The sequence below is a fragment of the Schistocerca americana genome, chromosome 1 (assembly GCF_021461395.2).
Source record: "Schistocerca americana isolate TAMUIC-IGC-003095 chromosome 1, iqSchAmer2.1, whole genome shotgun sequence".
In the NCBI taxonomy this organism is placed as follows: domain Eukaryota; kingdom Metazoa; phylum Arthropoda; class Insecta; order Orthoptera; family Acrididae; genus Schistocerca; species Schistocerca americana.
Window position 1 is genome coordinate 984,213,971 of NC_060119.1, and position 23,824 is coordinate 984,237,794.

Here is a 23,824-nt window from a genome sequence, read left to right on the forward strand (position 1 = left end):
CCAAAATTTTCAATTGGTTTATGCCTTAAATCTTGGTTTAAAAATAGAGGTCTCAAGGGACCATACCTTGTAGTAAGATTACACCGCATTGCAAATATGAATATCCAAACTCGAAGCTAATTCACCATTATAGTAAAGTGTTTAGCTCTTTTGTGTTAGATTTTTATTCGTTTTTTTCTTTGTTCTCGTATTTTTTCATACATGAAACTAAATTGAAACACATAATATACGAGAAGAAATATTTTAAAATACTTTTAAATTTTAGAACTCCTTAAAGAAAACTGCGTGTGGCTCAATAGCCGGGTGCAAGTCTTTCGATCGGGCGCCAGTTTGGAGACTTGAGTGCTCCTTATGTGCCGCCTTTATTCAACCGGGAAAGAGGCCCTACAGTTTAAAGTGGAATCCGAACCACGTGACGTTTCTGGCGACTCCTCGTACTGTTGAGAGGTGAGAACTAGGATAAAAGCGGACATAAATTTCGTGGTCCAACAGGAATTCAATCCCGCGACCTGTTGGTTTCCAGGCACGTGCTTTACCGTAAGACCACCAGACCCGACATTCTTTACGATGGAAGAACAATACGTGCTGAATAAAACTTGACTGTTATTATCTCATCTTTCACGCGAAAGTTTCTACACTGACCATCAAATCCTAGTATGAAACGGGTTTCAAAGAGTAAATGTCTAGAACTAGTTTTTTTCTACATTTGATAATATATGCCAGTATGTAAGTGTTGTGGAACGAAGAGTAACTTCGCTAGTTAGAGTTGGCACGAAGCCCACACTTCTGATTGCCACATTAGACGCAGCGTCTGAAAGCGAAGTGCCGGAGATTTCTCCAAGTCCCTGCAGCCTATCCCCTTTAAAGCGATGTGAATCCATACCTGCAGTGGTAGTGGCAGCAGACGGCGAGTGCCCTAGCTGTCTCGCCGCGGTCGGTCGATATGCAGAGGTCGCCAGCCCCGAACAGTACACAGGCTGCGCCTGCGTGCATACCGATCACCTCTACTGTCTGGATATGTTCTCTGCTTGCCTGCAAAGAAATACGAAAACAGTATTAAAAAACATAAATTTTTGGAAGGTTGCAGATGATCAGTATTTTAGTGTACAGTGATTCGAACGAGTCACTGTGGCAGTGATTACAGTAAAGTAGGGCTCATCTGTTTAGTGACATAATGCGCACTGTTTCCTCTGCTACCGTTCTATGTGTTGGTCTGTAAATATGTTGGCACTTGGTCTAACTTCAAACCAACCTCCAGTAATGATAGTGTAAGGCAGAGCTATGCGTAAAGTCGACGGTTCTGCGGAAGTTTTCAGGATAATGATCTTCGATCTCTTACCCCTGCATGTGCAAGTCCGCTTTTTAAGGTTTGCCATAATGAAATCGCGCGCCCTCGTTCCATGCTCACTTCACGCATCATCACGCGCGGGACATGAACCGTGAAATTACCAAACGGAATTCCACGACGATTACGAGGCCGCTAACCGATATTACGCTCGGTGCTGGGAACTGCAGGTGATTACACGCCGATTAGAATCATACAGCCACAGCACATAGTGCAGGAGTTAATTGGATATGTTACTTCCGTATTTAGATGCGCCGAATTTTTATTCTTTTTCAGCTGAGATGTTCCTTTCTGCACTTCAGAATTATGTGTAGATAACAGAACGACATCTGCAGCATCCATGAGGGAAAAGTTTAAAGCTACATAGACCTCATCAGTGTTACGCAAGTTGCAATTGAGCGCTGTGAATGAAATGCGTTAGATTTTCTCATCACTTAGCTTCTCTAGGAATGGTTTTATTTACATCAAAGAGCTTTTCTGTTAGTTTATCCTTATTCTATTATTTTTCGTTCTTATAACTTTCGCTATTATGAGCCCAGATTTTTTAGGTTTTTATAAAACAGATTTTAGCCTTTTATTTTCTCGGAGTTGCCGTTTTTAGGTTAACAAAAACTATTTTAGCCTCATTGGAGTCTTTTAATTAAAAATATAATGACCACTAATATTAACATAGAAAATTTTATTATAATATTGACATAGTTATTCTAGTTACTTGTAGAAAATAAATAATTAATCATGCCTTGTATCGCCGCTCGAAAAAATACACAATCAATCTGTTTTGTACTATTTTAATGAGAATTCTTTTATTGAAAAATTCTTTTCATGTGTAACTCTCATAAAAACAACACACTTAAGATTTGTGCATGTGTATGACCGCAATCCGTGGCGTATAACTCTACAATTACAAGAAATTTTATATTACGTTTCGGTATTGCATTACACCTTTCAGTGCATTTTTGTACGCTGAAGAAGCACAAGACGTCAATGTGATAATTTCATTCACGCAATTTCTCGTTGCTCTCAGTACAATCCACTTCCGAACCTCTTCCCCTCAATAATGGCTGACATGCATGGATCATCTCCTACATGCTGCCTTTATATTAAGTTTTCGCATCATTTGATCAACCATGCCGATCCCATACTTTGTTGCATTGCGGTATGTTATGGTTCCAGGTTTCTTCTTTCCTTCTTTACTCAATCATACTTACGCATGCAGCATACACAGAAGAATTGAAATTTTTAGGCCTACTGTCAAAGTGGTGCCTACGGTGCCAGTCTGGTACAGGATGATGGTGGAGTGCATTTCAGCCTTCTGCTTCTGTATCTCATCACAGATTTCATGACAGATGTTGTTCATTGTACCAATTAATTTGTCGGCATCAGTCTGGTTTGTTAGGCATATATTGGGCGACCCTACATGTTATTTTGCTAGGTGATAGTTGCTCGTCTGTGGTTATATTTTCTCCAGGGCGGTAAGACAAATACTGTTTTCAATGAACGTTTCATATACATAAGCAAATTTGTTGCCTAGCAGGCGTTCAGCTCGGGTTGACTTTTCATCGAAACTGGTAAATCTGAGAAGCTCCTGAATTCAGTCCCTTGGCATAATGTCCTGTATGAAAGTAGGCCCCCAAGACTGCGACCAGAGACCAGGGACCGTCCGTACCTTTTGTACATATGACACTTCGAGTGGTCCAGTCACTGTTTTTAGTACGTTTAGTTCATTTGATTCTGTCTATTTCTTCTTGATACGCAACAGACAGAACTGACGACAAGACTTACTAAAAATTGGCCACTTCCCGCTCAGCTCCACCCCGGAGTACCGCAGAGGTCTGTCTTAGGACCCCTGCTGTACTCGCTCTACACCTCCGACACACCAAAGGTGGACTGGGACAAGTTAGCTCCGTGCGCAGATGACACGGCCCCGTACACCAGGTGTTTAAACCCCAACGTCTTGCGCCATCATCTGCAGCTAGCATACGACACACTCGGAGCCTGGGTCACTAAATGGTGGTTAAAATATAACGCTACCAAACGCCAGGCCCTAATCATCACCCCAAAAAGAATCCCTGCATATCTCCCACCAGTGCGAATCGTGGAAGGCCCCATCACATGTTCACGCCGAACAAAATAACTGGGCGTTAACATAGATAGACACCTCACCTGGGGACCCCACATAAAAGAAGTCAGTGTTAAAGCAATAGGCAGACAGAAGTCACCCTGTAATAAACCCGGAGTCCATCTTACCCTCACATTCGGTGTTACGCTGTATCTGTCGCTAATTCATCCCATGGTTGAACACGCGGCCGTAGTGTGGGGAAATGTGGCTGTCACACGAGACGTCTGCAAGGCCTTCCGGGCAGAGTGCTTAGACTAGCAATGCGTCTCCCACGCGACTTTCAAATTCGGGAGTTGCACGAGCTCACTGAATCCCGGAAATCAAAGATGGAATTCGACAGACTGCGCAACTATTCTATGAAAAGTCCGATTCAACGTCGGAGTTCTCTAATAGCTGTAACAGTTCTTCATCACAAAGTCTACGTTGACGATATATGTTCGTAAACGTCTTTCACTGACAAATAACATTATGTGCATAACACGATATCGTGTAATCTGTACAGGTTGGAATGTGTGCGTGAGATGCAGTGGTAGGCAGCAACAACTCTGTATGACTGCTGACTTCCCGCTTCATTGTTGGATATCTGCATCTATTCAGAAGACTAATTTCAACAGTGTCTGATTGACGCCTTCCGTCGTTCTAGGTGTATGGAAAGAAACGTCGAATGAAATATAAACAGTTTGTAACTTCCAGTACCATAATCGTAAATAAGAGAAAAAATACGAGGTCATATGATTTCAGGAACGTATATAAAAAATGCGTCTGACACTGAAGAAAAAAGTATGACAGGGGTAATTTTGACCTCTTCGGCCGTTCTGTTGTTAAAGAACTGAACACGGGTAAGAGCCTTGTGAATTACTTTCATAGAAGAGGAAGTGATACTATTAAACTCGGAAAAATTGTTCCAGACCTCCTCTGCTGGACGGTGTAGGCATGGGCAAGACAGGTGCAATGGATCATATTGGGACAATTCTTTCGTGTTGCTCCTGCTTTTAACATGTAGGCAACACAGTCTGTCACCAACAGCAAAATTTCTCATCCCAATCTTTCCTGGTCATGGGATACGCAGTGCTATCCTGACAGTTCGGGCTACAATACCGTGATCGTCTATAATTTTTACACAGGACTGGTGGGGTTTTCCTAGTGGCGTGAAATCTAACTTCACCAACACGACATTAGCTATAAATCTGCCACAACTGTCAGGTGCCTAGTCGACTGTTTTAATATCAGCAGTAGCCTTTTCATAAACCTGTTTCAGATATCTTTTACGCAATGTCGATTCATCTGGTTCGCTGCGGTCGCTGATACTGCCCTGAAAGTGAGGTTCTTTGGCGCGTTTCGTGGCACATTAACCAGCAGTATAGTTTCACACAAGTCTAGATTACAGGCCGGCCGCTGTGGGCGAGCCGGCACGGTAGCTCAGCGTGTTTGGTCAGAGGGTTAACTACCCTCTGTAATAATTAAAAAAAACTGAGTGAACGGATCAACGAACAAACTAAACGGCTGTCATCTGACGTCCACAACGAACAAAGCAACGAACAATGTAGAACAAAAATGAGAGTAAAAAAAAGCGCTTCAGTCCGGAACCACGCTGCTGCTACGGTCGCAGGTTCGAATCCTGCCTCGGGCATGGATGTGAGCGATGTCCTTAGGTTAGTTAGGTTTAAGTAGTTTTAAGTGTAGGGGACTGATGATCTCAGATGTTAAGTGCCATATTGCTTAGAGCCATTTGAACCATTTTGCACTAGATTACAGCTGTCGACTTGTCGTAGAGGAAATTAATGGTTGAATATTTTGTTCGTTCTTCTTCCAAGTGACGAACGTAATGTGAGCTCCTGTGTTGAAGGAAATGTGACTTACCTAAGTTAAAACAATAACACCAAGATACCAGCGACTATCATGTTATATGTCAGCTTCAATTGAATCGCATATGTATGTCAGTAAACTAATTTTAAATTTTGATTTGAAAATTGACAGGAAGAAGACTAGCAAGAAGACTGGTAGATAAAATGAATAAAAAACTAACTTGTGTTCATTTATTTGTAATGAAGGCGTGGTAGAAAATTACTAGTCCATCAGTTGTGGAATTGAAGTCATCTTCAGTTCGCGCTACTCAATGCGAGTCAACACATTACGCACGTTTACTTCGTACCTGCAAAAATAAATAGGCCCCCGTATCACTGATTTGGACCTTTAATACGCCTTTCTTTGTCGTACGGCATTTAAGTAAAGGCTGGGTGGCTTTGTGGCTATCTGGACAAATTCTCAAAGTGACATGCGTCACACAGGGTGTTGATTTCAGGGCAGCCTATATTTCTTAGAGCTTCCGCACTTCGAAAATGCGTAGACTTCAGTGTCATCGATACAGCAGCGCGGTGACACGTTATCGAGTTTAAAAACAAGCAACATTGCTCATTCTTGATTTCAGTACATTTATTTATTACGAGCGAACCCGCCCATGCTACGCAATTGCTAAATATATATGTGAATTGAGTACGCGCCCTAATCTCCTCCTCCCCCTCCTTTCTGTTCATCGCCTCTTCCCTCCACTCTCTCTGTCCATCACTTCTTACCTTCTCTCTTCGTCCATCACAATCTACCTCTCTCAAACATCATCTCCTCCTTTCCTCTTTTTGTTCATCTTCCCCCACCCACCCCCCAACCCTGTTCATCTCATCTTCTCCCCTCTCTCTGACCTTGATTTCTTTTGCTATTTCAAACAAAATCTTTAAAGGAAATTGAAGTCGCCAAGACTTGACGTCGCGGTTGGGATCATTGGTTATGGTTAAAGGGTCAGAGAGAGACCTCTCCAGCAGCTGGATCTGTGAGTAGAGTGTCTTCAGTGACAGCATTTTGTGTGGTTTTAATCTCCGAACGTGTAGGGAGAAACGGTTTGTCTCATGGTTTAAATGAGCTGCTGTCGTAGTTTTACTGAGAGCGGGAAGCCGCGGGGTCTTAGGCGCCTTGTCACGGTCCGTGCGGCTCCCCGTCGGAGGTTCGAGTTCCCCATTGGTGTGTGTATGTGTTGTCCATAGCAGAAGTTAGTTTAAGTTTGGTTTAGTAGTGTGTAGGCTGAGGGACTGACCTCAGCAGTTTGGTCCCATAAGACCTCACAACAAATCTCTATTTTTTCCAAACTGTGGGAAAGAAAACGACACCACACATTTTCAGGGCGTAGCACAGAATTTCTTCCAGTTGTTTTCAACAGAAAACCTATAAATTGTTGCTTAAAAAACTATGGCGTACGTCCGTGTGATGGTTTATTAGACTATCACTTGAAAACTTTTAAGTAAATCCGTCAAGTGCTTTTTAAGATTTTGCTAACAATGTTTTCCTATTTACAAGTACACTGACGGAAAAAAATCGTAACACCAAGAAGGTGTTTCTACATCTGAAAGATGATATCTATTCCAATTTCGCACCAGTACCATAAGAGTTGCGCCACTATGAGAATGTAAACCAGGTTTCCTTTAAATGCGAGCTGTAACGGCTGTGAGCATTAGTTACCTTTGAGATAGGACGTAGTGAACTGAGGTTCGTCAAGAATGCCTTTAAGTCGACAAAGACGCCATTATCAACATCCCACTGAGTTTTAACGAGGTTGTGTAATAGCGCTACGAGAAATTGGATGTTCCTTCTGCGATACTGCAGAAAGGCTTGGTAGGAACGTAGCCACTCTACATGACAGCTGGCAGCGGTACATGATTGCTGGCAGCGGTGGTCACAAGAAGACCGGGATCCGGATGGCCACGTAACTCTACCGAGAGGGAAGACCATCGTGTTCGCCGTACGGCTTGTAAGTAGCCTGTTTGTATGTTCGAGCGCTATAGACTTTATTAATATCGCCGATAAAGCTCTGCGTTCTCGGCAAGAGATATTGTGGTTGGACGGACTAGTAGTTAGCGAATGGATAGGGAATTGTATGGTCATGATATTCTTAGTGGACTCTCTGTGTTGGTAGGACATGCATTGTAAAGTGAAATGAAATGATGTGTTTATAAGAAAATACGTAAGGAAATGTATGAGGATGGATGTTTGTTGATAATGTTTAGGTTGTGGAATTATCGACAACTACATAATTTTTGGAACTAAATATCAATCACATGAATAAGGTAAAATTTTCTAAATGCATTGTTTGCTCTTCAACAAAATCTTTATTTTGCTGATCATATGCCTCCTAGTAGTTAAGGGTCTATAGTAATTAGAATCTTTTTATTTAGCTGGCAGTTGTTACTTTCTGTAGCCATAGTTCGTGTTACGAAGATTTTCTGTGAGTTAAGCGACTTATGAAAAAGAATGGGATTTCCACTATCGAGACTCATGATTGAAATTAGTTTAGGCGATTAACAGAGTTGGAGGTAGTTCCATATTTCTTTAATTTCATATTTTTTTGATTTGTATTATTGTTAGGGTTTCTCGCAAATCAGGGCCATTCTTTTATGTTAATTATTGGAAGGCATGTTGTCAACGTATAGCAGTCAGGTTACGTTGGGCTTGTATATTGTGGGTAATAAATGAATAGTTTAAGTTTGACTTGTCTTTGTCAGGGAAAATTCTATAGGTCGGTGTTTAAAAAAAAAAAAAAATAATTGAAGAGGTAGTTTCAGGCTCTGGCACATCGTACTGAATCTGCAGCAGTAACTTGAGCAGCAGTTGGCTTCACGGTGACACAACGAACTGTTGTAAATATGTTAGTTACTTCAAGGACAGCTCCGAGCTAGACACCTTGTAGCATGCATTCCATTGACCCCAAACCCCGGTCATGGTGTCACGTGGCGAGGGCAGGACGGAGGTCTGTTGTGCATTCTGATGAAAGCTGATAATGCCTGTGCCAGTGTCTGCCGTGTGTTGGTTAGGCCAGTTGAGGGTCTGTGTAATTAACCGGTCGGCGTAGGTGCCTGCCTGCTTGCACGTACACTGAAATTACGGTCTGGGATACGGTTTCGTATGACAACGGGAGCACACACTGACAATAAATCTGTAAGCCAGTCTGGTGATCCGACCTGCTGTGCTGCCATTCATGAACAGCATTCCAGGGGGTGTTTTCAACAGGATAACGCTCGCCCACGTACCTCTGTTGTAACCCAACATGTTCTGCAGAATGTCGACATGTTGCCTTGGCCTGCTCGTTCACCATATCTGTCTCCTATCGAGCACATATGGGACATCATCACACAGGTCCAGCGTAATCCAGAAACAGCATTAAACGTCTCTGTATTGACAGACCCGAGTGCAAGACTAAGTGCAAGAGACATGGAACTCAATCCGACAAACTGACATCTGGCACCTGTACAATACAATGCATGCATATTTGCATGCTAGGATTGAACATACTAGCGGTTACACGTAGCTAATGTATCGGCATTTCACATTTGCGCCGGCCGGAGTGGCCGAGCGGTTCTAGGCGCTACAGTCTGGCACCGCGTGACCGCTACGGTCGCAGGTTCGAATCCTGCCTCGGGCATGGGTGTCTGTGATGTCCTTAGATTAGTTAGGTTTAAGTAGTTCTAAGTTCTAGGGGACTTATGACCTCAGAAGTTACGTCCCATAGTGCTCAGAGCCATTTGAACCACTCACATTTGCAACGTATTATCTCACGCACGTTAACCTGTGATCTTGAAGTGTAACTCACTTAAATAAGTTGCCTAGACAAATGTATTCGAGAAATTTAATTACTCTACCTTAATCATTTGTGGGTGTTGCGATTTTTTTCTGTGTGGCATTCGAATAAGCGCGTTTTTTTTTATGGCACTATGTATAAAAACACTCGCATGTTCAAATGCCATAGTGTATCACAAATTCAAAGTAACCGGTTAAGAACTTTGTAAGATTGAAGTTTTTGAACAAAAGAACATTTCCATTTTTGTTGATATAGATGATATTCCTTACAATGTGCAAATTCACAAAATTGAGTTCCCTTGGTATTAGAAAATCTATTTAAAAACCGTAATTTTGAGCAGAAGTTCTCTTCAGCCCTTACTTTTTTCTGTGGAAGTCGTGTTCAGCACCTTTTAGGCCTTGAATACGATTTGTCCCTTAGTGCATTCAAATCCGGACACTAGTTATTACACACTGTGATACTCTTTATTCCTCTTCCTTCTTTTCTAAGACACGTTTTCGTACTCGACTTCAGTTTCATAACTTCATCCTTCTGTAACTACTTCTGGACAAATAAACATGGTGATCCTGTGATGGTGTTACAAACGTACAGGGACGGTGGAGAATTGTATCAATTCAAGACAAGGGATCCTGGTCTGGAAACGACCGAGTCGAAAGTTTTACTGGTTGTGTTATTGCGAATGTTGTAGAGTATGCAACTTTCACAGGTGGTAGTACGGACCAAGACAAGACAAAAGTCTAGCAAAAATGGGCTCTTAAACTGCACACCCGGGGAGCTATGAGCACTTGCTCGACTTCAAAAGTGTGAAACACATCTCCTCTTAATGTATGCATTTGAGAGTTCATGTTTATTAGATTTTTTCTCGTTTTGTTCCATATTACCACATCTGAAAGCTGCGTATCCAACAATCTTAACATCAGTGGTACCGGTACATGTATTCAACTGTCTGAGGCATCAGAACAATTTTCACTTATAACTCTCGATCCGTTCAAAGATTTTTGCATATCAAGGAGACACTGGACCCAGTCTTCATATATTTCATTTGGTGTTTCTCCTGTCTTACCAACGATCGCGTCCAGTGTTAAAAAGCTTTCTGGTTCCTCTGCCAACATAAACAAAAACATATTTTTAAGGCAATTACTTTGTTATTATTATTGAAAACTGTTGCCCATTTTCCTTTTAAGGATAGATTTAACTTTTTAATTTTTCCAAGAAGATGTTCAAAAAAATAGTTTGAACAACTACGTCACATCGCTCAAGCGGTATTACAATCTTACATGCTTGTAATTCAACTCTTAAGCTCGAAAATACTGCTCTTAGTTCGAAAATAATTTTCTTAAGATTTTACCCAGAGGTAACCGTCTAACCTTAGTGTAGAGCGGTAGTGTTTCATGTTTGCTCCCATAATCCTCACACAATATTGAAAACAATCGTCAGTGAAGAGGGCGTGATTTATAATAATTCACTTCTTTTATTGCTTCATCGAACCAGTTTTAGACTTGGCACCATCGTCTTTATCGGAAGTGCTTGTACAGGCAGGAACACTGACTAGAACTATAGTTTCACACTTTATCTTTTATTATTGCTTCCGTTCCTGCTGCTTTACCAGTCATTGCCTTAGCCTCATCTGTACAAATATGGATACAATCGTTCTAGTCGAGATGGTTTCTTTCAAAAAATTGCTAATTTTTAAAAATTTCTTTTGTAGCGATGTGCACATAAACAAGTCTTCTTTAAGTGAATGTTAATGTGGATATCATACCAGTATCAGCAAAATGGCTGGCTGCTCCAGCAACAACAGTCGACTCATCCATTTGTTGTGCCGAAGGTGACCAAATAGGTCTTGTTTCATATAGCCTACGAGATCATTAACTCATGCGCCAAGTATCGCTCGAAAGCGGCACTGTAGAATGATGCTACGCAAATTTTTTAAATGTCTGCCACACATGGTATTACAAAATTCTCATCGATAATGTGTACTTTGCCTGTGCCATGCGGTATCTGACCAAATAGGATGCCTGTATGACCTTTTCATTCACAGTCTAGGTCGCATACTTAATATTATGACTTCTTGATAACTGTTCTTTCTTATATATATAAAATACGTCAGTCTTATCTTTACAATCGTTGGGTATTGTTACTAAATGTCAGCGCATCTTAGCAGGTACCATGGTATCATTCGGAAGTAGCTTGCTACGTAATATGAAGAGAGGTGAGCCGTTAGAAACAACAAATCTGAGACGGATGTAAGACTTCTCATACTTTTTTTCCACCTTTTCTTGAATCATTAGATATCGTACTGATTCAAACCATGGAACTTGAAGTCGTTAAATCACCTTCTTGAAATTTCATAGTCGTGATCTGAAATCTTTGATGTTGATGCTGCATCTTCCGGGTGAACCACCTTTGAGCCAACGCTCCGGGATATCTTTTAAAATCAACAGTTTAATTTTACAGTATGATAAACATAGAATAATAGTACAATAAGACATTGAATTTTACAATAGTAGTCAATAACAAACACGAATCGGATACAAGTAGTCAGAGAGTGGTGCATGGGTTCGTCGTGCTGAAGCGGTCTGAACGTTACAATCGCATACTCCGGTAGGAACTGTACTTTGTGATGCGCGGTGCAGGTTCATACACACATCAAAAAAAGTTTTGCATCACCTCGGTTCCGAGAGTTCCGGAAACTGAACAGAAAATTGGAGTAGAGATCAACATAAACATCATTGCTGCCCTTTTTATTGCTCATGTAGACCACACATTGTATGTTGTACCACCATACAGCAAGACCTTCAGAGGTCCAGACTGCTGTACACACCAGTACCTCTAATACCCAGTAGCACGTCCTCTTGCATTGATGATGCCTGTATTCGTCGTGGCATACTATGCACAAGTTCATCAAGGCACTGTTGGTTCAGATTGTCCCACTTCTCAATGGCGATTCGGCGTAGATCCCTCAGAGTGGTTGGTGGGTCACTTCGTTCATAAATAGCCCTTTTCAACCTATCCCAGGCATTTTCGATAGTGTTCATATCTGGAGAACATGCTGCCCACTCTAGTCGAGCGATGTCGTTATCCTAAATGAAGTCATTCACAAGATGTGCACGATGGCGCGAATTGTCGTCCATGAAGACGAATGTATCGCCAATATGCTGCCGACATGGTTGCGCTATCGGTAGGAGAATGGCATTCACGTATCGTACAGCCGTTACGGCGTCTTCCATGACCACCAACGGCGTACGTCGACCCTACATAATGCCACCCCAAAACAGCAGGGAACCTCCACCTTGCTGCACTCGCTGTACAGTGTGCCTAAAGCGTTCAGCCTGACCGGATTGCCTCCAAACACGTCTCCGACGATTGTCTGGTTGAAGGCATATGCGACACGCGTCGGTGAAGAGAACGTGATGCCAATCCTGAGAGGTCCATTCGGCATGTTGTTGGGCCCATGCGTACCGCGCTGCATGGTGTTGTGGTTGTAAAGATGGACCTCGCCATGGACGTCGGGAGTGAAGTTGCACGTCATGCAGCCTATTGCGCACAGTTTGAGTCGTAACACGACGTCCTATGGCTGCACGAAAAGCATTAATCAATATGGCGTTGCTGTCAGGGTTCCTCCGGTGATCCACTGCAGTATTAGCCCTTGAGCGGCCTGAGCGAGGCATGTCATCGACAGTTCCTGTCTTTCTGTAGCTCCTCCATGTTCGAACAACATCGCTATGGTTCACTCCGAGACGCCTGGACACTTCCCTTGTTGAGAGACCTTCCTGACACAAAGTAACAATTCGCACGCAATCGAACCGCGGTATTGACCGTCTAGGCATGGTTGAACACGAGCCGCGTAGCACCTTCCTGGTGGAATGACTGAAACTGATCACGTGTCGGACTCCCTCCGTCTAATAGGCGCTGCTCTTGCATGGTTCTTTACATCTTTGGGCGGATTTAGTGACAGCTCTCAACAGTCAGAGGGACTGGGTCTGTGATGCAATATCCACAGTAAATGTCTGTCTTCAGGAGTTCTGGAAACAGGGGTGATGCTCTTTTTTTTTTTTTTTTTTTTTTTTTTTTTTTGTATCCCCAGGCAGTGAAGCACAGATACTGACGCGATGAAATCCTTCGAGGCGGTTCGAGGAGTTGGTGGATGAGAGACAGATGTAATGAGTGTAGTGGAAAGCTCGTGAGGTATGTAAATGAGACAGTGCGCAGCGCGCGCGGGGAGAGAGAGAGAGAGAGAGAGAGAGAGAGACTCGTGCAAATTAGTCATTGATTGTAGCGTTATTCTAGATTATTATGCTGGTTTTCGTCTCATTTTCGGCCATTAAGGACTGCGAGAAAAAACAACTTTCATAAAACTGACACTGATGTGATATTCATAAGAGTTGCTTTTCTCAGTGTGTAACAACGCTTGATGTGCTTTGTTCTTTAGGATTATTTTGGCGGAGCCCTCGCTGAGGCGGTACCCCGTGCTTCCACGGCGCACACTTACATTTGCTTATCGCTGCTCTCAATTAAGGTAGTCTTTAGCACAAAGAGGGCTGCAGAATGTTGCAGTCCGACTTTGTGATCACTCACCGAGTGATATAAAATGTCTGATAGACACGTAACTATAAAATTTTAAAGAAAACAGAAGAAGTTAAAAATAAAAAAATAGAAGTGGAGACCCTTTTGTAAATGGTCTGTATGGACAGTAGTCATATTTGCGATATGAGTGCAAGGTGACACGTTCTACATCTTTACAGTTTGTAGTGCGTACACTGACAAGCCTAAACATTATGACTATTGCCCACTGCGACTTTGGATGCCGCCTGGTGGCGATGCGGGCACTTGACGCGGTAACAACACTATGTAAGCGGAGCAGACGCGGACGGGGTGTCACCTTAGCGAAGACAACGGGCTGCAAATGGGGAAACCCATTCTTCTACGCGCCTTTGGCAGAAGGCAAAAAATGGCTCTGAGCACTATGGGACTCAACTGCTGAGGTCATTAGTCCCCTAGAACTGAGAACTAGTTAAACCTAACTAACCTAAGGACATCACAAACATCCATACCCGAGGCAGGATTCGAACCTGCGACCGTAGCGGTCTTGCGGTTCCAGACTGCAGCGCCTTTAACCGCACGGCCACTCCGGCCGGCGGCAGAAGGCAGATTATTATTACGCAGAGCTTGTGAACGAGCATCTCGAAAATGGCGAAGCTAGTCGAATGTTGACGTGCTACTATCGTGAGCATCTACGGAAAGAAGTAGAAGAAAACTGAAACTACCACTAGGCGCTAAATGGTTGGATATCCATGACTCTTCGCAGAACATGGGGTACGAAGGCTCGTCTGCTCTGTAAAGTAGGATAGATGTTGAGCTGTGGAATATCTGCTAACACAGCACAATGCTGGTGCACCTACAATTTCGGAGCACGCCGTTCATCGTACATTGTTGAACATAGCTCAGCAACGGACCACCCCTACGAATTCACATGTTGACACAACATCGTTAATTATGATTGTAGTGGGCACGGGACCATCGGGATTCGACCATAAATCAACGGAAACGTGTTGGCTCTTATCACATTTTTGCTGCTAGGTCGATAGTCGTTTCCACAAACGTCATCGAGGTGAATGGTAGCTCGAAACGTGAAGCGCTCCATGGACGCAGGCTGATGGGAGCAATATTATGCTACCGGAGACATTTTCCTGCGCCTGCATGGGATCTGTGGTAGTAATTGAAGACACACTGACTGCTGCGAACCACTTGTATCCCTTCATGCTTGATGTCTTCTCCGACGGCGATGTCATCTTTCAGCAGTATAATTGTCCGTGTCCCGGTGCCAGAACCGCGCAACTGTGGTGTGGGAAGCGTTATAGTGAACTCACCTTCATGTCTCGGTGGCCAAATTCTCCTGATTTAAACCCCATGGAACCCATCTGGGTCACTATCGGGCGCCATCACCGCGTACGCAGATCAGCGGCCCGTTATTTACGCGAATTACATGACCTGTGCGTATATATCTAACGCCACATACCTCCACAAACCTACGAACGAACTGTCGGATCCCTGATACGCAGAATCAGTTATGTATTTTGTTCCAAAGACGGACAAACAAGCTATTAAGCTGGTGATCACAATGTTTTGGCTCATCAGTCTGTGTTGCATGGAACATGAAACTAGCACACAAACTTCAAATAATTTCAAACTTTTCCGAAACTTTTTCTCGCTGAGATCCGTCATGAAATGCTGAAAAAAAAGTTTATAGCTTATTACATTTTCGCTGTTCATGCAGTGAAACTGCTGCGTCAAGCATGGTGTTTTAATTTCTTTCTTCTTTATTACTAACTGTATTCACAACACATTTTGCAATCAGTGTCCGCATATAGCAGTGCATGTACCTGCAAAATTATGTCATCGTACGACACGTGCTTCAGGAGATACGGTGTCATAAGTATGGAGATGCATGAAAACGTAGTTGTTGGAATCTGTACTCATAGTACCTAGAATACTCACCCAGTGTTTGAAAATGAGCGTACTTAGCGAATTCTAGCAAACTTTAAACATAATTTCACAACTTTTCTAAACTTTTTTCACTTACCTGCTTAATGTCCGACATGTAGTATATTAACTTATTTGTAAAGTAATCGGAAATTTGAAGCTGTAGAGAGCTGGATTCTTCAAGAAATCGGGCTTTATTGGTTGGTTTATAGTTTGGCCGTTATTGTATTTTTTCCTAGGGATTATACTTCTCTGTGCAATTTTTGAGAAAATAGGTTATTTATTTCTGCAATGGAACATATGAAGACATAAAAGTTTTCTCTCAGTTCGAAAGAGAATTAAGAAGCTACACTTAACAAAATTCGCATGTCAGTTTTTGAAGACTGGTACTTTACATAACTCTTCTTGGAATATTCTATTAGTGTTTTATTGGTATTCAAATGGTGCAGGACGTGGAAATATCGCATACCATTTACGGTATTTTTTAGTGTTGGCATTAACGAATATTGGCATGTGTCACTGGCACCCTGTAAAGGGTTGTATTTTTGACCAAGTAATCTTAATACTATAAATCATACTCTTCTAACGATTAAAGTCGTTGTCAGTAATTATTAAATCAAGGCACCAAAATGCAGCAAGCAACACGATAAAAGTCGTTCTAACTTATTCCATCACGGTCACGTTAGTGCAATGTGGAAACAAAATTCGGGAACTCCCGTCAAATACGTTGATTAAGCTGATGACTGCTCCACTTCTTTAGCTGGTCCGTAATATTGTTCGGCAGGTGAATCCATACGTCTCCCACTGCTTGATCACTGATAAAGCCAGTAATGTCTGATTACTTTTAAGCGTTTAATTGGAGCTCTTCAGCCTCGCCATTGCCACATAGTGGGTCTGTCTGCCTGCTGTTATCAGAAATTCGAACATTATATTGGAGTTTGGTGACCAGTCTACTTCCAGTCGAGAGCGCTCCACCACTCCCTGCAGTGTTTGGATACATACTTGTACACAGCTTACGCACTGGCGCATTAAATAACACTACCGCCTGAAATGTCCAATTTTTTTAAAGTGTCTTTTGGAAAGAAAGTCAAAGTGATTGCTTGTTGGCTCGGCTCTGAGCACTGTGGGACTCAACTGCTGAGGCCATTAGTCCCCTAGAACATAGAACTAGTTAAACCTAACTAACCTAAGGACATCACAAACATCCATGCCCGAGGCATGATTCGAACCTGCGACCGCAGCAGTCTTCGGTTTCAGATTGCAGCGCCTTTAACCGCACGGCCACTTCGGCCGGCGATTGCTTGTTGATGTAAGGTTTAACCCAGCAAGATCCTAGATATGTAAATAACGCATTTGGCTACAGTTCGTACGGCGAAAGAAGCTAACAGCGCCACGTGACTGAAACAGTAATCGTCAATAGAATTAACAGAACAGGGCAAGACTCTGCCGTTGCCATATTGTACGAGGTGCATTGAAGTTCTAAGGCCTCCGATTTTTTTTTCTCTGGACTAGAAAGAGATAGAAACATGCACATTGTTTTAAAATGAGGCCGCGTTCATTGTCAATACGCCCCAGAGATGGCAGCACCGTACGGCAGATGGCATTTTACCACCAGCGGCGAGAATGAGAACTGTTTTAAATACTTAAAATGGCGACGTTTTCCTTACTTGAACAGCGTACAATCATTCGTTTTCTGAATTTGCGTGGTTTGAAACCAATTGAAATTCATCGACAGTTGAAGGAGACATGTGGTGATGGAGTTATGGATGTGTCTAAAATGCGTTCGTGGGTGCAACAGTTAATAATGAAGGCAGAACATCGTGTGACAACAAACCGAAACAACCTCGGGCTCGCACAAGCCAGTCTGACGATATGATCGAGAAAGTGGAGAGAATTGTTTTGGGGGATCTCCGAATGACTGTTGAACAGATCGCCTCCAGAGTTGGCATTTCTGTTGGTTCTGTGCACACAATCCTGCATGACGACCTGAAAATGCGAAAAGTGTCATCCAGGTGGGTGCCACGAATGCTGACGGACGACCACATGGCTGCCCGTGTGGCATGTTACCAAGCAATGTTGGCACGCAACGACAGCATGAATCGGACTTTCTTTTCGTCGGTTGTGACAATGGATGAGACGTGGATGCCATTTTTCAATCCAGAAACAAAGCGCCAGTCAGCTCAATGGAAGCACACAGATTCACCGCCACCAAAAAAATTTCGGGTAACCGCCAGTGCTGAAAAAATGATGGTGTCCATGTTCTGGGACAGCGAGGGCGTAATCCTTACCCATTGCGTTCCAAAGGGCACTACGGTAACAGGTGCATCCTGCGAAAATGTTTTGAAGAACAAATTCCTTCCTGCACTGCAACAAAAACGTCCGGGAAGGTTTGCACGTGTGCTGTTTCACGAAGACAACGTACCCGCACATCGAGCTAACGTTACGCAACAGTTTCTTCCTGATAACAACTTTGAAGTGATTTCTCATGCTCCCTACTCACCTGACTTGGCTCCTAGTGAGTTTTGGCTTCTTCCAACAATGAAAGACACTCTCCGTGGCCGCACATTCACCAGCCGTGCTGCTATTGCCTCAGCGATTTTCCAGTGGTCAAAACAGACTCCTAAAGAAGCCTTCGCCGCTGCCATGGAATCATGGCGTCAGCGTTGTGAAAAATGTGTACGTCTGCAGTGCGATTACGTCGAGAAGTAACGCCAGTTTCATCGATTTCGGGTGAGTAGTTAATAAGAAAAAAAATCGAAGGTCTTAGAACTTGAATGCACCTCGTACAATACAAGATGGCGTCATCTGGTTGTGGTAGACGTGCGAGGGAGTCACGGCAAGCTCACTTTAACTGTCTGTACTCGTCTTTCCCAGTACAACAGACTAAAGCCATGTGCGTTTATTTAAGTAACCATGACCTTGCTTAGATTTGCCCTTCACCCAAGTGCAATCTCGAATGGCCGAGCGAACTCCGTGCTTACGGGACGCAGGGAGGCGAGCATGATCCGGATCGACTCCGCCTCGCTGATTAACGGCGAGAACCGGTGAGCCGGCCTGCCTGGATGAGGCTTTTAGGCGATTTCCCGTATTCCACTAAGTAAACAATGGGCTGGTACCCACAATTCGCCTCAGATACGCGCTACGCAAACGTAAAGGACTGATGACCATAGATGTTTATTTTGCGAACCCTTCGCCGAAAAAAATTCTTCCTCGATATTTGCTCACTATAAGGTCAAAGAGTTGCTCGTTTTCGGAAGTTGTTCCCAGTGTCGGACCGAAATTCCTTCACTTTAAGGAATTCGCATCAATCGCATCTTTGTTAATGCAGAGGAATTCAATTAGAGTGATTTACCTAGTAGTGTGTAACACTCTCTTTTGCCCTTCCGTGAACTCCAGACTCTTACCATTCAGTTAGCATGCCGCAAGTGTTCCTTAGTTTCTGCAGTCGTAAAAGCGAAATGTATGTGATTCAGAGCTTAGTCATGAATATATAGATGAAAGTACCTCGTGATGAATTATTAGTGTCCGCGAAGACGTGTTTAAGTGTTTATGAAATGACATGCCATCAAATGGGTTAAGTTGATCGATTTTGGACATTAAAATTGGAAACAAATGAAATTAATATATTGGTTTTTCTTTCAGAGCATGGGTATCTGGCTGTTCTGCTAAGACTTCTGGTCTTTATTACCTTCGGTCTAACAATTCATAAAATGAATACTAATACTAATTTCACGTAAACATGCAAAGAAATTTTATGGCCAAAACACTGTGACCACAAATTCCGAAAAAACACGCAATCCACTTTTTTTAGCACTATAACAGGCGAACGACCCGGTGCTTTACCATGAAGACCACGAATCCAGTTTATCAGGGTTATTTGGGATTTTTATACACTCGGTTACCGTGTTAAAGCTAACTTTGCATTTAAAATTTCTGTGAGACGCCGTTTTAAAACGTCCAGGCTATATTTCCTCAATTCACTCGATTTACGTTTTTACACACGCCGCATTTTCACACTGACACTTCTTACGATCTCAGCTATATGACGGAACGAACACACTTGCAACCTACGTGGCAAATTCATAAGTTAATACAAAGACTCTTGCGGTAATGACTTCCCCACCCCACCACTATGCTGTTACAGCAATTTTTGTTGCACTCACTGGTCACGTCGTTGCTACGTTCATTAGATCAAATTCTTACCGCATTCACGAATGTCTGTTTATAAAAAACCCGCTCGAGAGAAGACGGTTAATTTCACACCTATTCCACCAAGAACGTGCATAGTTTTATTTATGTGTGCATATATAGGTCAGTGGACGACAAACATGAGCTAGATGCCTGAGTTGTTTCACGCCAATCACACAATTAAAAGTATTAGCTCTTTAAAAAAGCGAGGAAAATCAGTCTTTCTAAAAAGAGTTACTGTTCAAAAGAGTCTCGGAATACTACACATACAGTCATTACCACAAATTAAGAACTTATCGGACAGTTTTAATCTGCCAGGAAGTTTCATATCAGTGCACACTCCGCTGCAGAATGAAAATCTTTTTCAGTTACCATAGTGACTAAAATAAAAGAATTTTGATCACCAGTATATAGTCATTTAACATAAAAGGTTTTTTGAATTTTCGGGAAACTTTACCTCATTTGACGTTTCATGATGGACGAAACATTTTACTCTCAATGGAAGTGGGTAATAAATACGGTTTCAAGCACGATCATCTGGGTAAAATGAATTACCAGCATCTCAATCAGAAGAGCACAGTACTTAGTGAATGTTGCCGATGAGAAACATCGCTTCATCCTAGATATTTGCCCATTACTGAAGTCTTAAGATCAGGACAGTCTTTTAAGGGTTCATTATCGTAACATTCACATTGTACAGCGAGAGATGTCGGTACACAACGCTATAATTATAAATATGCGAAATGTGCAATATATAGTTGGCGTTGTCAACTTTGCAGCTTTACGCTCGAGTGGGTTTCCAATGCGTAGCTACGGGACGCCTACACCAAAGTCGGCCATTAATCTTATCGTTTTAAAAAAAGGTCAGCTCTCCTACGATCACAGTGAAAGGTAAGTTTAAAAAATCCATTATTGAGATAATTGTTTACTGAATAAGGAGTTTTAATTATGTCACCAATTCGCGAGCGTCCAGTTAATGGAAGAATAATTACAGCAGTTGTAAGCTTTAACACTTGGCGATTATAGTATGTAAATGAACCTCAAATTACAAGGTAATATCTTCACGACAGCATGTGTTCTATCACTTATGTAATATCCCACTGAATATGTGAAAAATAATGTATACATGCATATTTAAACTTCATTTGCCGGAATTCGCTGCACGCACTTATCTTTGATATCAATACGGAAAATGAATTTCATTTTGAAATTTCAGTCGAATAAAATTTCCGTTGAATCCAGCGGGAAGAAACCACCTTTTGTTTCAAAAAATCGTTTCAAGGTGTAAAATACCTACATAGCATTCATTTTACTTCAATTTTTGTTATGCTACGTTTTTAAGGTACAGAATTATATAATTTCCAAGTCAAAAATTATTAATTTACCATTTAATAATGTAACAATTTCGTATAAGTGACCTTTCTTCTAACCTCTTGATCAGAGTCGGTGCAGATTATATTGTTACAGCGTGGAAGCGCTGTAACAACTACCTTTGAGAAGGCCGCATGTAGAACTGCCGTTTGGAGGGGGGAGTTCCTTGGTCCGTTTGTATTTGAGCTAGGAACACGGGGTAAAAAGTTTTTGGTTTAGCCCAGACCAGCTGCCATTTGTATAGCCATTCGAACGTCTGTCATACTGTAGCTGTGCACAGTAAGCCTGTTATTACGCAAGGTCTGAGCGACGAACAGAAGATGGGGCCCAGGCAAATTGTGCGAATCGGTTAATTCCTTTTGCAAAAGACGTTCACTGGACTGAAATAAACGCTCAGGTAATGGCACACTACCGATGAATTCTCCGTTGTCGAGCTACTACAGTTTACAGTCGAGCAAAATGTGGCACGTAAAATTCATTCTTTCGTGAACTGAATGCGCGAAATGGGTTTAAGTAATTCAAAGAAATACAAAATACATTCTTAATATAAGAATAAAAACTCGCTTTCAAAAGTCTAGCCTCATTCGGATTTTACGTACAAAAACATGTTTTTCGTGAGTTTTTTATGCGCGCCACTTCTATGTCGAGACTTACGCGAATCGGTTCAAATTTTGTAAGAAGGTAGACAGATCGATGTAATTAATGGTCGTCCTGTTGTTTTGAAGCTTTATCCGCTGCAACGATATGAGCGACATGGTTCGAAAGACAATTAAAAGAAGACCTAACCGGATCAATCGTAGCCCGGGTCAACAAAAATCTATATTGGTTGCTAAGCTATGGCACTCTAATGTCAAAATTATGTTAGAGTAAAAAGTTGAGAACCAGAACGAAAAATGCTCTTCCCATACAAAAAAAGACGAATACATCCAGGGCAGAGTTATGGGCGTGAAAGATGGAAGAAGCTATTCCGCTTATCAGAAAGAAGAGAACTAGCTTTTCGGCTTATATAGCTTTTCGGCTTATCAGGCACGTTCAAAGATATTTAAAACAATACATCTTGACGTATTCTCGCTTTTTCATCAGTTCACCCTACCTCCCAGGGCAGCGAGCGCTCTTAGTGCAAGGTGTCGGCACACCTGCATCGTGCAATTTATACGCTAGAGTCCCTGATACTGCACTCAAAATCCATAAGATTCGCCAGCCATAGTAAACAATATGTAATATCATATGGCTGAAGAGCATACATGATAGCTAAAAATGTTTTTCAGGGGCGATAAAATTTCTAGGGTTGGATTTGTATCTGGGGGATGATATCGTATTGTATCATGTTACTTTATTTGATACGACGCATTATATTACATGACGTTGGTACTGATAACTAACGAGTAAAAAGGCGCGAAAATGTCAAGTGACAAAAATTGAAGTGAAGTGAAATACGAGGTGCATTCAAGTTCTAAGGCCTCCGATTTTTTTTCTCCGGACTGGAAAGAGATAGAAACATGCGCATTGTTTTAAAATGAGGCTGCGTTCATTGTTAATACGTCCCAGAGATGGCAGCACCGTACGGCAGATGGAATTTTACCGCCAGCGGCGAGAATGAGAACTGTTTTAAATACTTAAAATGGCAACGTTTTCCTTACTTGAACAGCGTGCAATCATTCGTTTTCTGAATTTGCGTGGTGTGAAACCAATTGAAATTCATCAACAGTTGAAGGAGACATGTGGTGATGGAGTTAATGGATGTGTCTAAAGTGCGTTCGTGGGTGCGACAGTTAATAATGAAGGCAGAACATCGTGTGACAACAAACCGAAACAACCTCGGGCTCGCACAAGCCGGTCTGACGACATGATCGAGAAAGTGGAGAGAATTGTTTTGGGGGATCTCCGAATGACTGTTGAACAGATCGCCTCCAGAGCTGGCATTTCTGTGGGTTCTGTGCACACATGGTTCTGTGCACACAATCCTGCATGACGACCTGAAAATGCGAAAAGTGTCATCCAGGTGGGTGCCACGAATGCTGACGGACAACCACATGGCTGCCCATGTGGCATGTTGCCAAGCAATGTTGACGCGCAACGACAGCACGAATAGGACTTTCTTTTCGTCGGTTGTGACAATGGATGAGATGTGGATGCCATTTTTCAATCCAGAAACAAAGCGCCAGTCAGTTCAATGGAAGCACACAGATTCACCGCCACCAAAAAAATTTCGGGTAACTGCCAGTGCTGAAAAAATAATGGTCTCCATGTTCTGGGACAGCGAGGGCGTAATCCTTACCCATTGCGTTCCAAAGGGCACTACGGTAACAGGTGCATCCTACGAAAATGTTTTGAAGAACAAATTCCTTCCTGCACTGCAACAAAAACGTCCAGGAAGGGCTGCGCGTGTGCTGTTTCACCAAGACAACGCACCCGCACATCGAGCTAACGTTACGCAACAGTTTCTTCCTGATAACGACTTTGAAGTGATTCCTCATGCTCCCTACTCACCTGACCTGGCTCCTAGTGACTTTTGGCTTTTTCCAACAATGAAAGACACTCTCCGTGGCCGCACATTCACCAGCCGTGCTGCTATTGCCTCAGCGATTTTCCAGTGGTCAAAACAGACTCCTAAAGAAGCCTTCGCCGCTGCCATGGAATCATGGCGTCAGCGTTGTGAAAAATGTGTACGTCTGCAGGGCGATTACGTCGAGAAGTA

General features: G+C 42.5%; 1 protein-coding gene and 1 long non-coding RNA gene across 2 annotated transcripts in view; one reads left to right on the forward strand and one right to left on the reverse strand.

The window, feature by feature from the left end:
• The window catches only part of LOC124548500, a 277,718-nt gene extending 276,692 nt beyond the window's left edge, over window positions 1–1,026 (reverse strand). Inside the window, exon 1 of the long non-coding RNA XR_006967701.1 lies at window positions 884–1,026. This is a non-coding gene — a long non-coding RNA (uncharacterized LOC124548500). The remainder of the gene's footprint in view (window positions 1–883) is intronic.
• Window positions 1–23,824, forward strand: part of LOC124548484 (fibroblast growth factor 8) — a 171,235-nt gene that overhangs the window by 64,520 nt on the left and 82,891 nt on the right. The window lies entirely within an intron of this gene.